The following is a 12,774-nucleotide window of genomic DNA, read 5'->3' on the forward strand; positions in this document are numbered from 1 at the left end:
TTTGGAAATCAGACTCATGCTGAAAGCAAAGCTGACACACTTTTCGCGAAAATCAAAACCCCATCCAGGAAAGGTTCTTGCATCCTAGTTTCTGCAACTGTCTATCGGTGAGGGGATTGAAGCGAGCAGGGCTCCTGGCCCCTCCCCGACAAAGCCCTGACGAAGGCCTGACAAAGGCCTATTCGCCTTGCCCTGACGGGCAAAGGTCCCAGCAGGCCACCGAGCACAGCACCTCAGCCTATTAGAGTGAGGTTTCAGGATCTCTCTCATCCTGTAAACCAACATACTGAGGAAGGTGAAACGTGTGGCTGCGCTCCTCACATGCTGAAGCAGCAGCAGCCCTTTCCCTGAAGCAAAGTTCCTTCATTCCTCCCCCCCATAACCCTTAGCAGGGGATTTATGGTAACTGAGTTGAGTTTCCAAACTGGCCCTTCCTTCCTTCCTTCCCATATCTGCCAGCTCGAGAAGGCTTGTTTTGTTGCACCTGGGAAGTAAAGTATCTACTTGCGAGAGAGAGAGAATGAGAGAGAGAGACAGAGAGAGAGAGACAGAGAGAGAAGGGGAAGGGGTGTTGGCAGTTAGGGTGTGAGCTAGAGAAATGAGGCCTGTCTGCAAAAGGCCATGGGATGGGAGTGCGTGGTTGCAGGTTGTTTGGCTTTGTAAGGCCTACTGCCCGCTTCACTCGAAACTGGGTCTAGGGTTGTCGGTTTGTAGGCTGTAAAAGCCCAGAAAAGCTCTTGTTCTCCAACCAGCAGAGAGGCGCAGCGGAAGCGTGCTGGGCCCATAACCCAGAGGTCGATGGATCGAAACCATCCTCTGCTAAATTTTTTCAAATTATGTTTTTGTGTCATGGCATTAGGGCACAAAGAGCTGTAAGTGCCTGGATGCAATGTCATTCCTTGAACTTGCTGCCTCGTTCCACTCTTGCGCTAAATAGGAGAGGGTCCCAGCCCAGCCAACAAAATGTACTGTTCAATCAAACCAAACTTAAAACCAAGCTCCTTTTTTAAGGGGTCCCGGGGAAATGTTGGGCTGACCGGCAAGACCTCATGATGCGAACTGCTTCTGCGTCAAACGCAAGCTTTTTTCATTCCCAGCCAATGACTTATTCTTATTTCTAAGGGGCGCTCCATCAGATAGCCCAGACAGGCAGGCGTTGGTGGTATAGTGGTGAGCATAGCTGCCTTCCAAGCAGTTGACCCGGGTTCGATTCCCGGCCAACGCAGATCAAATCTTTAAATTGTTCAAAATGCATTTTTGGGAAATCAGACTCATGCTGAAAGCAAAGCTGACACACTTTTCGCGAAAATCAAAACCCCATCCAGGAAATGTTCTTGCATCCTAGTTTCTGCAACTGTCTATCGGTGAGGGGATTGAAGCGAGCAGGGCTCCTGGCCCCTGCCCGACAAAGCCCTGACGAAGGCCTGACAAAGGCCTATTCGCCTTGCCCTGACGGGCAAAGGTCCCAGCAGGCCACCGAGCACAGCACCTCAGCCTATTAGAGTGAGGTTTCAGGATCTCTCTCATCCTGTAAACCAACATACTGAGGAAGGTGAAACGTGTGGCTGCGCTCCTCACATGCTGAAGCAGCAGCAGCCCTTTCCCTGAAGCAAAGTTCCTTCATTCCTCCCTCCCATAACCCTTAGCAGGGGATTTATGGTAATTGAGTTGAGTTTCCAAACTGGCCCTTCCTTCCTTCCTTCCCATATCTGCCAGCTCGAGAAGGCTTGTTTTGTTGCACCTGGGAAGTAAAGTATCTATTTGCGAGAGAGAGAGAATGAGAGAGAGAGACAGAGAGAGAGAGACAGTGAGAGAAGGGGAAGGGGTGTTGGCAGTTAGGGTGTGAGCTAGAGAAATGAGGCCTGTCTGCAAAAGGCCATGGGATGGGAGTGCGTGGTTGCAGGTTGTTTGGCTTTGTAAGGCCTACTGCCCGCTTCGCTCGAAACTGGGTCTAGGGTTGTCGGTTTGTAGGCTGTAAAAGCCCCGAAAAGCTCTTGTTCTCCAACCAGCAGAGTGGCACAGCGGAAGCGTGCTGGTCCCATAACCCAGAGGTCGATGGAACGAAACCATCCTCTGCTAAGTTTTTTCAAATTATGTTTTTGTGTCATGGCATTAGGGCACAAAGAGCTGTAAGTGCCTGGATGCAATGTCATTCCTTGAACTTGCTGCCTCGTTCCACTCTTGCGCTAAATAGGAGAGGGTCCCAGCCCAGCCAACAAAATGTACTGTTCAATCAAACCAAACTTAAAACCAAGCTCCTTTTTTAAGGGGTCCCGGGGAAATGTTGGGCTGACCGGCAAGACCTCATGATGCGAACTGCTTCTGCGTCAAACGCAAGCTTTTTTCATTCCCAGCCAATGACTTATTCTTATTTCTAAGGGGCGCTCCATCAGAGAGCCCAGACAGGCAGGCGTTGGTGGTATAGTGGTGAGCATAGCTGCCTTCCAAGCAGTTGACCTGGGTTCAATTCCCGGCCAACGCAGATCAAATCTTTAAATTGTTCAAAATGCATTTTTTGGAAATCAGACTCATGCTGAAAGCAAAGCTGACACACTTTTCGCGAAAATCAAAACCCCATCCAGGAAAGGTTCTTGCATCCTAGTTTCTGCAACTGTCTATCGGTGAGGGGATTGAAGCGAGCAGGGCTCCTGGCCCCTCCCCGACAAAGCCCTGACGAAGGCCTGACAAAGGCCTATTCGCCTTGCCCTGACGGGCAAAGGTCCCAGCAGGCCACCGAGCACAGCACCTCAGCCTATTAGAGTGAGGTTTCAGGATCTCTCTCATCCTGTAAACCAACATACTGAGGAAGGTGAAACGTGTGGCTGCGCTCCTCACATGCTGAAGCAGCAGCAGCCCTTTCCCTGAAGCAAAGTTCCTTCATTCCTCCCCCCCATAACCCTTAGCAGGGGATTTATGGTAATTGAGTTGAGTTTCCAAACTGGCCCTTCCTTCCTTCCTTCCCATATCTGCCAGCTCGAGAAGGCTTGTTTTGTTGCACCTGGGAAGTAAAGTATCTACTTGCGAGAGAGAGAGAATGAGAGAGAGAGACAGAGAGAGAGAGACAGAGAGAGAAGGGGAAGGGGTGTTGGCAGTTAGGGTGTGAGCTAGAGAAATGAGGCCTGTCTGCAAAAGGCCATGGGATGGGAGTGCGTGGTTGCAGGTTGTTTGGCTTTGTAAGGCCTACTGCCCGCTTCACTCGAAACTGGGTCTAGGGTTGTCGGTTTGTAGGCTGTAAAAGCCCAGAAAAGCTCTTGTTCTCCAACCAGCAGAGTGGCGCAGCGGAAGCGTGCTGGGCCCATAACCCAGAGGTCGATGGATCGAAACCATCCTCTGCTAAATTTTTTCAAATTATGTTTTTGTGTCATGGCATTAGGGCACAAAGAGCTGTAAGTGCCTGGATGCAATGTCATTCCTTGAACTTGCTGCCTCGTTCCACTCTTGCGCTAAATAGGAGAGGGTCCCAGCCCAGCCAACAAAATGTACTGTTCAATCAAACCAAACTTAAAACCAAGCTCCTTTTTTAAGGGGTCCCGGGGAAATGTTGGGCTGACCGGCAAGACCTCATGATGCGAACTGCTTCTGCGTCAAACGCAAGCTTTTTTCATTCCCAGCCAAAGACTTATTCTTATTTCTAAGGGGCGCTCCATCACATAGCCCAGACAGGCAGGCGTTGGTGGTATAGTGGTGAGCATAGCTGCCTTCCAAGCAGTTGACCTGGGTTCGATTCCCGGCCAACGCAGATCAAATCTTTAAATTGTTCAAAATGCATTTTTGGGAAATCAGACTCATGCTGAAAGCAAAGCTGACACACTTTTCGCGAAAATCAAAACCCCATCCAGGAAAGGTTCTTGCATCCTAGTTTCCGCAACTGTCTATCGGTGAGGGGATTGAAGCGAGCAGGGCTCCTGGCCCCTCCCCGACAAAGCCCTGACGAAGGCCTGACAAAGGCCTATTCGCCTTGCCCTGACGGGCAAAGGTCCCAGCAGGCCACCGAGCACAGCACCTCAGCCTATTAGAGTGAGGTTTCAGGATCTCTCTCATCCTGTAAACCAACATACTGAGGAAGGTGAAACGTGTGGCTGCGCTCCTCACATGCTGAAGCAGCAGCAGCCCTTTCCCTGAAGCAAAGTTCCTTCATTCCTCCCCCCCATAACCCTTAGCAGGGGATTTATGGTAATTGAGTTGAGTTTCCAAACTGGCCCTTCCTTCCTTCCTTCCCATATCTGCCAGCTCGAGAAGGCTTGTTTTGTTGCACCTGGGAAGTAAAGTATCTATTTGCGAGAGAGAGAGAATGAGAGAGAGAGACAGAGAGAGAGAGACAGAGAGAGAAGGGGAAGGGGTGTTGGCAGTTAGGGTGTGAGCTAGAGAAATGAGGCCTGTCTGCAAAAGGCCATGGGATGGGAGTGCGTGGTTGCAGGTTGTTTGGCTTTGTAAGGCCTACTGCCCGCTTCACTCGAAACTGGGTCTAGGGTTGTCGGTTTGTAGGCTGTAAAAGCCCAGAAAAGCTCTTGTTCTCCAACCAGCAGAGTGGCGCAGCGGAAGCGTGCTGGGCCCATAACCCAGAGGTCGATGGATCGAAACCATCCTCTGCTAAGTTTTTTCAAATTATGTTTTTGTGTCATGGCATTAGGGCACAAAGAGCTGTAAGTGCCTGGATGCAATGTCATTCCTTGAACTTGCTGCCTCGTTCCACTCTTGCGCTAAATAGGAGAGGGTCCCAGCCCAGCCAACAAAATGTACTGTTCAATCAAACCAAACTTAAAACCAAGCTCCTTTTTTAAGGGGTCCCGGGGAAATGTTGGGCTGACCGGCAAGACCTCATGATGCGAACTGCTTCTGCGTCAAACGCAAGCTTTTTTCATTCCCAGCCAATGACTTATTCTTATTTCTAAGGGGCGCTCCATCAGATAGCCCAGACAGGCAGGCGTTGCTGGTATAGTGGTGAGCATAGCTGCCTTCCAAGCAGTTGACCCGGGTTCGATTCCCGGCCAACGCAGATCAAATCTTTAAATTGTTCAAAATGCATTTTTTGGAAATCAGACTCATGCTGAAAGCAAAGCTGACACACTTTTCGTGAAAATCAAAACCCCATCCAGGAAAGGTTCTTGCATCCTAGTTTCTGCAACTGTCTATCGGTGAGGGGATTGAAGCGAGCAGGGCTCCTGGCCCCTCCCCGACAAAGCCCTGACGAAGGCCTGACAAAGGCCTATTCGCCTTGCCCTGACGGGCAAAGGTCCCAGCAGGCCACCGAGCACAGCACCTCAGCCTATTAGAGTGAGGTTTCAGGATCTCTCTCATCCTGTAAACCAACATACTGAGGAAGGTGAAACGTGTGGCTGCGCTCCTCACATGCTGAAGCAGCAGCAGCCCTTTCCCTGAAGCAAAGTTCCTTCATTCCTCCCTCCCATAACCCTTAGCAGGGGATTTATGGTAATTGAGTTGAGTTTCCAAACTGGCCCTTCCTTCCTTCCTTCCCATATCTGCCAGCTCGAGAAGGCTTGTTTTGTTGCACCTGGGAAGTAAAGTATCTATTTGCGAGAGAGAGAGAATGAGAGAGAGAGACAGAGAGAGAGAGACAGAGAGAGAAGGGGAAGGGGTGTTGGCAGTTAGGGTGTGAGCTAGAGAAATGAGGCCTGTCTGCAAAAGGCCATGGGATGGGAGTGCGTGGTTGCAGGTTGTTTGGCTTTGTAAGGCCTACTGCCCGCTTCACTCGAAACTGGGTCTAGGGTTGTCGGTTTGTAGGCTGTAAAAGCCCAGAAAAGCTCTTGTTCTCCAACCAGCAGAGTGGCACAGCGGAAGCGTGCTGGGCCCATAACCCAGAGGTCGATGGAACGAAACCATCCTCTGCTAAGTTTTTTCAAATTATGTTTTTGTGTCATGGCATTAGGGCACAAAGAGCTGTAAGTGCCTGGATGCAATGTCATTCCTTGAACTTGCTGCCTCGTTCCACTCTTGCACTAAATAGGAGAGGGTCCCAGCCCAGCCAACAAAATGTACTGTTCAATCAAACCAAACTTAAAACCAAGCTCCTTTTTTAAGGGGTCCCGGGGAAATGTTGGGCTGACCGGCAAGACCTCATGATGCGAACTGCTTCTGCGTCAAACGCAAGCTTTTTTCATTCCCAGCCAATGACTTATTCTTATTTCTAAGGGGCGCTCCATCAGAGAGCCCAGACAGGCAGGTGTTGGTGGTATAGTGGTGAGCATAGCTGCCTTCCAAGCAGTTGACCCAGGTTCGATTAACGGCCAACGCAGATCAAATCTTTAAATTGTTCAAAATGCATTTTTTGGAAATCAGACTCATGCTGAAAGCAAAGCTGACACACTTTTCGCGAAAATCAAAACCCCATCCAGGAAAGGTTCTTGCATCCTAGTTTCTGCAACTGTCTATCGGTGAGGGGATTGAAGCGAGCAGGGCTCCTGGCCCCTCCCCGACAAAGCCCTGACGAAGGCCTGACAAAGGCCTATTCGCCTTGCCCTGACGGGCAAAGGTCCCAGCAGGCCACCGAGCACAGCACCTCAGCCTATTAGAGTGAGGTTTCAGGATCTCTCTCATCCTGTAAACCAACATACTGAGGAAGGTGAAACGTGTGGCTGCGCTCCTCACATGCTGAAGCAGCAGCAGCCCTTTCCCTGAAGCAAAGTTCCTTCATTCCTCCCCCCCATAACCCTTAGCAGGGGATTTATGGTAACTGAGTTGAGTTTCCAAACTGGCCCTTCCTTCCTTCCTTCCCATATCTGCCAGCTCGAGAAGGCTTGTTTTGTTGCACCTGGGAAGTAAAGTATCTACTTGCGAGAGAGAGAGAATGAGAGAGAGAGACAGAGAGAGAGAGACAGAGAGAGAAGGGGAAGGGGTGTTGGCAGTTAGGGTGTGAGCTAGAGAAATGAGGCCTGTCTGCAAAAGGCCATGGGATGGGAGTGCGTGGTTGCAGGTTGTTTGGCTTTGTAAGGCCTACTGCCCGCTTCACTCGAAACTGGGTCTAGGGTTGTCGGTTTGTAGGCTGTAAAAGCCCAGAAAAGCTCTTGTTCTCCAACCAGCAGAGAGGCGCAGCGGAAGCGTGCTGGGCCCATAACCCAGAGGTCGATGGATCGAAACCATCCTCTGCTAAATTTTTTCAAATTATGTTTTTGTGTCATGGCATTAGGGCACAAAGAGCTGTAAGTGCCTGGATGCAATGTCATTCCTTGAACTTGCTGCCTCGTTCCACTCTTGCGCTAAATAGGAGAGGGTCCCAGCCCAGCCAACAAAATGTACTGTTCAATCAAACCAAACTTAAAACCAAGCTCCTTTTTTAAGGGGTCCCGGGGAAATGTTGGGCTGACCGGCAAGACCTCATGATGCGAACTGCTTCTGCGTCAAACGCAAGCTTTTTTCATTCCCAGCCAATGACTTATTCTTATTTCTAAGGGGCGCTCCATCAGATAGCCCAGACAGGCAGGCGTTGGTGGTATAGTGGTGAGCATAGCTGCCTTCCAAGCAGTTGACCCGGGTTCGATTCCCGGCCAACGCAGATCAAATCTTTAAATTGTTCAAAATGCATTTTTGGGAAATCAGACTCATGCTGAAAGCAAAGCTGACACACTTTTCGCGAAAATCAAAACCCCATCCAGGAAATGTTCTTGCATCCTAGTTTCTGCAACTGTCTATCGGTGAGGGGATTGAAGCGAGCAGGGCTCCTGGCCCCTGCCCGACAAAGCCCTGACGAAGGCCTGACAAAGGCCTATTCGCCTTGCCCTGACGGGCAAAGGTCCCAGCAGGCCACCGAGCACAGCACCTCAGCCTATTAGAGTGAGGTTTCAGGATCTCTCTCATCCTGTAAACCAACATACTGAGGAAGGTGAAACGTGTGGCTGCGCTCCTCACATGCTGAAGCAGCAGCAGCCCTTTCCCTGAAGCAAAGTTCCTTCATTCCTCCCTCCCATAACCCTTAGCAGGGGATTTATGGTAATTGAGTTGAGTTTCCAAACTGGCCCTTCCTTCCTTCCTTCCCATATCTGCCAGCTCGAGAAGGCTTGTTTTGTTGCACCTGGGAAGTAAAGTATCTATTTGCGAGAGAGAGAGAATGAGAGAGAGAGACAGAGAGAGAGAGACAGTGAGAGAAGGGGAAGGGGTGTTGGCAGTTAGGGTGTGAGCTAGAGAAATGAGGCCTGTCTGCAAAAGGCCATGGGATGGGAGTGCGTGGTTGCAGGTTGTTTGGCTTTGTAAGGCCTACTGCCCGCTTCGCTCGAAACTGGGTCTAGGGTTGTCGGTTTGTAGGCTGTAAAAGCCCCGAAAAGCTCTTGTTCTCCAACCAGCAGAGTGGCACAGCGGAAGCGTGCTGGTCCCATAACCCAGAGGTCGATGGAACGAAACCATCCTCTGCTAAGTTTTTTCAAATTATGTTTTTGTGTCATGGCATTAGGGCACAAAGAGCTGTAAGTGCCTGGATGCAATGTCATTCCTTGAACTTGCTGCCTCGTTCCACTCTTGCGCTAAATAGGAGAGGGTCCCAGCCCAGCCAACAAAATGTACTGTTCAATCAAACCAAACTTAAAACCAAGCTCCTTTTTTAAGGGGTCCCGGGGAAATGTTGGGCTGACCGGCAAGACCTCATGATGCGAACTGCTTCTGCGTCAAACGCAAGCTTTTTTCATTCCCAGCCAATGACTTATTCTTATTTCTAAGGGGCGCTCCATCAGAGAGCCCAGACAGGCAGGCGTTGGTGGTATAGTGGTGAGCATAGCTGCCTTCCAAGCAGTTGACCTGGGTTCAATTCCCGGCCAACGCAGATCAAATCTTTAAATTGTTCAAAATGCATTTTTTGGAAATCAGACTCATGCTGAAAGCAAAGCTGACACACTTTTCGCGAAAATCAAAACCCCATCCAGGAAAGGTTCTTGCATCCTAGTTTCTGCAACTGTCTATCGGTGAGGGGATTGAAGCGAGCAGGGCTCCTGGCCCCTCCCCGACAAAGCCCTGACGAAGGCCTGACAAAGGCCTATTCGCCTTGCCCTGACGGGCAAAGGTCCCAGCAGGCCACCGAGCACAGCACCTCAGCCTATTAGAGTGAGGTTTCAGGATCTCTCTCATCCTGTAAACCAACATACTGAGGAAGGTGAAACGTGTGGCTGCGCTCCTCACATGCTGAAGCAGCAGCAGCCCTTTCCCTGAAGCAAAGTTCCTTCATTCCTCCCCCCCATAACCCTTAGCAGGGGATTTATGGTAATTGAGTTGAGTTTCCAAACTGGCCCTTCCTTCCTTCCTTCCCATATCTGCCAGCTCGAGAAGGCTTGTTTTGTTGCACCTGGGAAGTAAAGTATCTACTTGCGAGAGAGAGAGAATGAGAGAGAGAGACAGAGAGAGAGAGACAGAGAGAGAAGGGGAAGGGGTGTTGGCAGTTAGGGTGTGAGCTAGAGAAATGAGGCCTGTCTGCAAAAGGCCATGGGATGGGAGTGCGTGGTTGCAGGTTGTTTGGCTTTGTAAGGCCTACTGCCCGCTTCACTCGAAACTGGGTCTAGGGTTGTCGGTTTGTAGGCTGTAAAAGCCCAGAAAAGCTCTTGTTCTCCAACCAGCAGAGTGGCGCAGCGGAAGCGTGCTGGGCCCATAACCCAGAGGTCGATGGATCGAAACCATCCTCTGCTAAATTTTTTCAAATTATGTTTTTGTGTCATGGCATTAGGGCACAAAGAGCTGTAAGTGCCTGGATGCAATGTCATTCCTTGAACTTGCTGCCTCGTTCCACTCTTGCGCTAAATAGGAGAGGGTCCCAGCCCAGCCAACAAAATGTACTGTTCAATCAAACCAAACTTAAAACCAAGCTCCTTTTTTAAGGGGTCCCGGGGAAATGTTGGGCTGACCGGCAAGACCTCATGATGCGAACTGCTTCTGCGTCAAACGCAAGCTTTTTTCATTCCCAGCCAAAGACTTATTCTTATTTCTAAGGGGCGCTCCATCACATAGCCCAGACAGGCAGGCGTTGGTGGTATAGTGGTGAGCATAGCTGCCTTCCAAGCAGTTGACCTGGGTTCGATTCCCGGCCAACGCAGATCAAATCTTTAAATTGTTCAAAATGCATTTTTGGGAAATCAGACTCATGCTGAAAGCAAAGCTGACACACTTTTCGCGAAAATCAAAACCCCATCCAGGAAAGGTTCTTGCATCCTAGTTTCCGCAACTGTCTATCGGTGAGGGGATTGAAGCGAGCAGGGCTCCTGGCCCCTCCCCGACAAAGCCCTGACGAAGGCCTGACAAAGGCCTATTCGCCTTGCCCTGACGGGCAAAGGTCCCAGCAGGCCACCGAGCACAGCACCTCAGCCTATTAGAGTGAGGTTTCAGGATCTCTCTCATCCTGTAAACCAACATACTGAGGAAGGTGAAACGTGTGGCTGCGCTCCTCACATGCTGAAGCAGCAGCAGCCCTTTCCCTGAAGCAAAGTTCCTTCATTCCTCCCCCCCATAACCCTTAGCAGGGGATTTATGGTAATTGAGTTGAGTTTCCAAACTGGCCCTTCCTTCCTTCCTTCCCATATCTGCCAGCTCGAGAAGGCTTGTTTTGTTGCACCTGGGAAGTAAAGTATCTACTTGCGAGAGAGAGAGAATGAGAGAGAGAGACAGAGAGAGAGAGACAGAGAGAGAAGGGGAAGGGGTGTTGGCAGTTAGGGTGTGAGCTAGAGAAATGAGGCCTGTCTGCAAAAGGCCATGGGATGGGAGTGCGTGGTTGCAGGTTGTTTGGCTTTGTAAGGCCTACTGCCCGCTTCACTCGAAACTGGGTCTAGGGTTGTCGGTTTGTAGGCTGTAAAAGCCCAGAAAAGCTCTTGTTCTCCAACCAGCAGAGTGGCGCAGTGGAAGCGTGCTGGGCCCATAACCCAGAGGTCGATGGATCGAAACCATCCTCTGCTAAATTTTTTCAAATTATGTTTTTGTGTCATGGCATTATGGCACAAAGAGCTGTAAGTGCCTGGATGCAATGTCATTCCTTGAACTTGCTGCCTCGTTCCACTCTTGCGCTAAATAGGAGAGGGTCCCAGCCCAGCCAACAAAATGTACTGTTCAATCAAACCAAACTTAAAACCAAGCTCCTTTTTTAAGGGGTCCCGGGGAAATGTTGGGCTGACCGGCAAGACCTCATGATGCGAACTGCTTCTGCGTCAAACGCAAGCTTTTTTCATTCCCAGCCAATGACTTATTCTTATTTCTAAGGGGCGCTCCATCAGATAGCCAAGACAGGCAGGCGTTGGTGGTATAGTGGTGAGCATAGCCGCCTTCCAAGCAGTTGACCCGGGTTCGATTCCCGGCCAACGCAGATCAAATCTTTAAATTGTTCAAAATGCATTTTTGGGAAATCAGACTCATGCTGAAAGCAAAGCTGACACACTTTTCGCGAAAATCAAAACCCCATCCAGGAAAGGTTCTTGCATCCTAGTTTCCGCAACTGTCTATCGGTGAGGGGATTGAAGCGAGCAGGGCTCCTGGCCCCTCCCCGACAAAGCCCTGACGAAGGCCTATTCGCCTTGCCCTGACGGGCAAAGGTCCCAGCAGGCCACCGAGCACAGCACCTCAGCCTATTAGAGTGAGGTTTCAGGATCTCTCTCATCCTGTAAACCAACATACTGAGGAAGGTGAAACGTGTGGCTGCGCTCCTCACATGCTGGAGCAGCAGCAGCCCTTTCCCTGAATCAAAGTTCCTTCATTCCTCCCTCCCATAACCCTTAGCAGGGGATTTATGGTAATTGAGTTGAGTTTCCAAACTGGCCCTTCCTTCCTTCCTTCCCATATCTGCCAGCTCGAGAAGGCTTGTTTTGTTGCACCTGGGAAGTAAAGCATCTATTTGCGAGAGAGAGAGAATGAGAGAGAGAGACAGAGAGAGAGAGACAGAGAGAGAAGGGGAAGGGGTGTTGGCAGTTAGGGTGTGAGCTAGAGAAATGAGGCCTGTCTGCAAAAGGCCATGGGATGGGAGTGCGTGGTTGCAGGTTGTTTGGCTTTGTAAGGGATACTGCCCGCTTCACTCGAAACTGGGTCTAGGGTTGTCGGTTTGTAGGCTGTAAAAGCCCAGAAAAGCTCTTGTTCTCCATCCAGCAGAGTGGCGCAGCGGAAGCATGCTGGGCCCATAACCCAGAGGTCGATGGATCGAAACCATCCTCTGCTAAGTTTTTTCAAATTATGTTTTTGTGTCATGGCATTAGGGCACAAAGAGCTGTAAGTGCCTGGATGCAATGTCATTCCTTGAACTTGCTGCCTCGTTCCACTCTTGCGCTAAATAGGAAAGGGTCCCAGCCCAGCCAACAAAATGTACTGTTCAATCAAACCAAACTTAAAACCAAGCTCCTTTTTTAAGGGGTCCCGGGGAAATGTTGGGCTGACCGGCAAGACCTCATGATGCGAACTGCTTCTGCGTCAAACGCAAGCTTTTTTCATTCCCAGCCAATGACTTATTCTTATTTCTAAGGGGCGCTCCATCAGAGAGCTCAGACAGGCAGGCGTTGGTGGTATAGTGGTGAGCATAGCTGCCTTCCAAGCAGTTGACCCGGGTTCGATTCCCGGCCAACGCAGATCAAATCTTTAAATTGTTCAAAATGCATTTTTGGGAAATCAGACTCATGCTGAAAGCAAAGCTGACACACTTTTCGCGAAAATCAAAACCCCATCCAGGAAAGGTTCTTGCAACCTAGTTTCTGCAACTGTCTATCGGTGAGGGGTTTGAAGCGAGCAGGGCTCCTGGCCCCTCCCCGACAAAGCCCTGACGAAGGCCTGACAAAGGCCTATTCGCCTTGCCCTGACGGGCAAAGGTCCCAGCAG

At 50.3% G+C, this 12,774-nt stretch overlaps 4 non-coding genes across 4 annotated transcripts; all 4 read left to right on the forward strand.

The window, feature by feature from the left end:
* Positions 1 to 1,153: 1,153 nt before the first annotated feature.
* Positions 1,154 to 1,225, forward strand: TRNAG-UCC (transfer RNA glycine (anticodon UCC)). The gene has a single exon. It is a non-coding gene; the product is annotated as a tRNA-Gly (tRNA).
* A 6,213-nt stretch (positions 1,226 to 7,438) lies between these two features.
* Positions 7,439 to 7,510, forward strand: TRNAG-UCC (transfer RNA glycine (anticodon UCC)). Its single transcript has one exon. It is a non-coding gene; the product is annotated as a tRNA-Gly (tRNA).
* Positions 7,511 to 10,806: 3,296 nt separating this feature from the next.
* On the forward strand, positions 10,807 to 10,878 carry TRNAM-CAU (transfer RNA methionine (anticodon CAU)). Its single transcript has one exon. It is a non-coding gene; the product is annotated as a tRNA-Met (tRNA).
* Positions 10,879 to 12,455: 1,577 nt separating this feature from the next.
* Positions 12,456 to 12,527, forward strand: TRNAG-UCC (transfer RNA glycine (anticodon UCC)). Its single transcript has one exon. It is a non-coding gene; the product is annotated as a tRNA-Gly (tRNA).
* Positions 12,528 to 12,774: the final 247 nt, after the last annotated feature.

This window comes from Ambystoma mexicanum, chromosome 6q (assembly GCF_040938575.1).
Source record: "Ambystoma mexicanum isolate Mex_15411 chromosome 6q, UKY_AmexF1_1, whole genome shotgun sequence".
In the NCBI taxonomy this organism is placed as follows: domain Eukaryota; kingdom Metazoa; phylum Chordata; class Amphibia; order Caudata; family Ambystomatidae; genus Ambystoma; species Ambystoma mexicanum.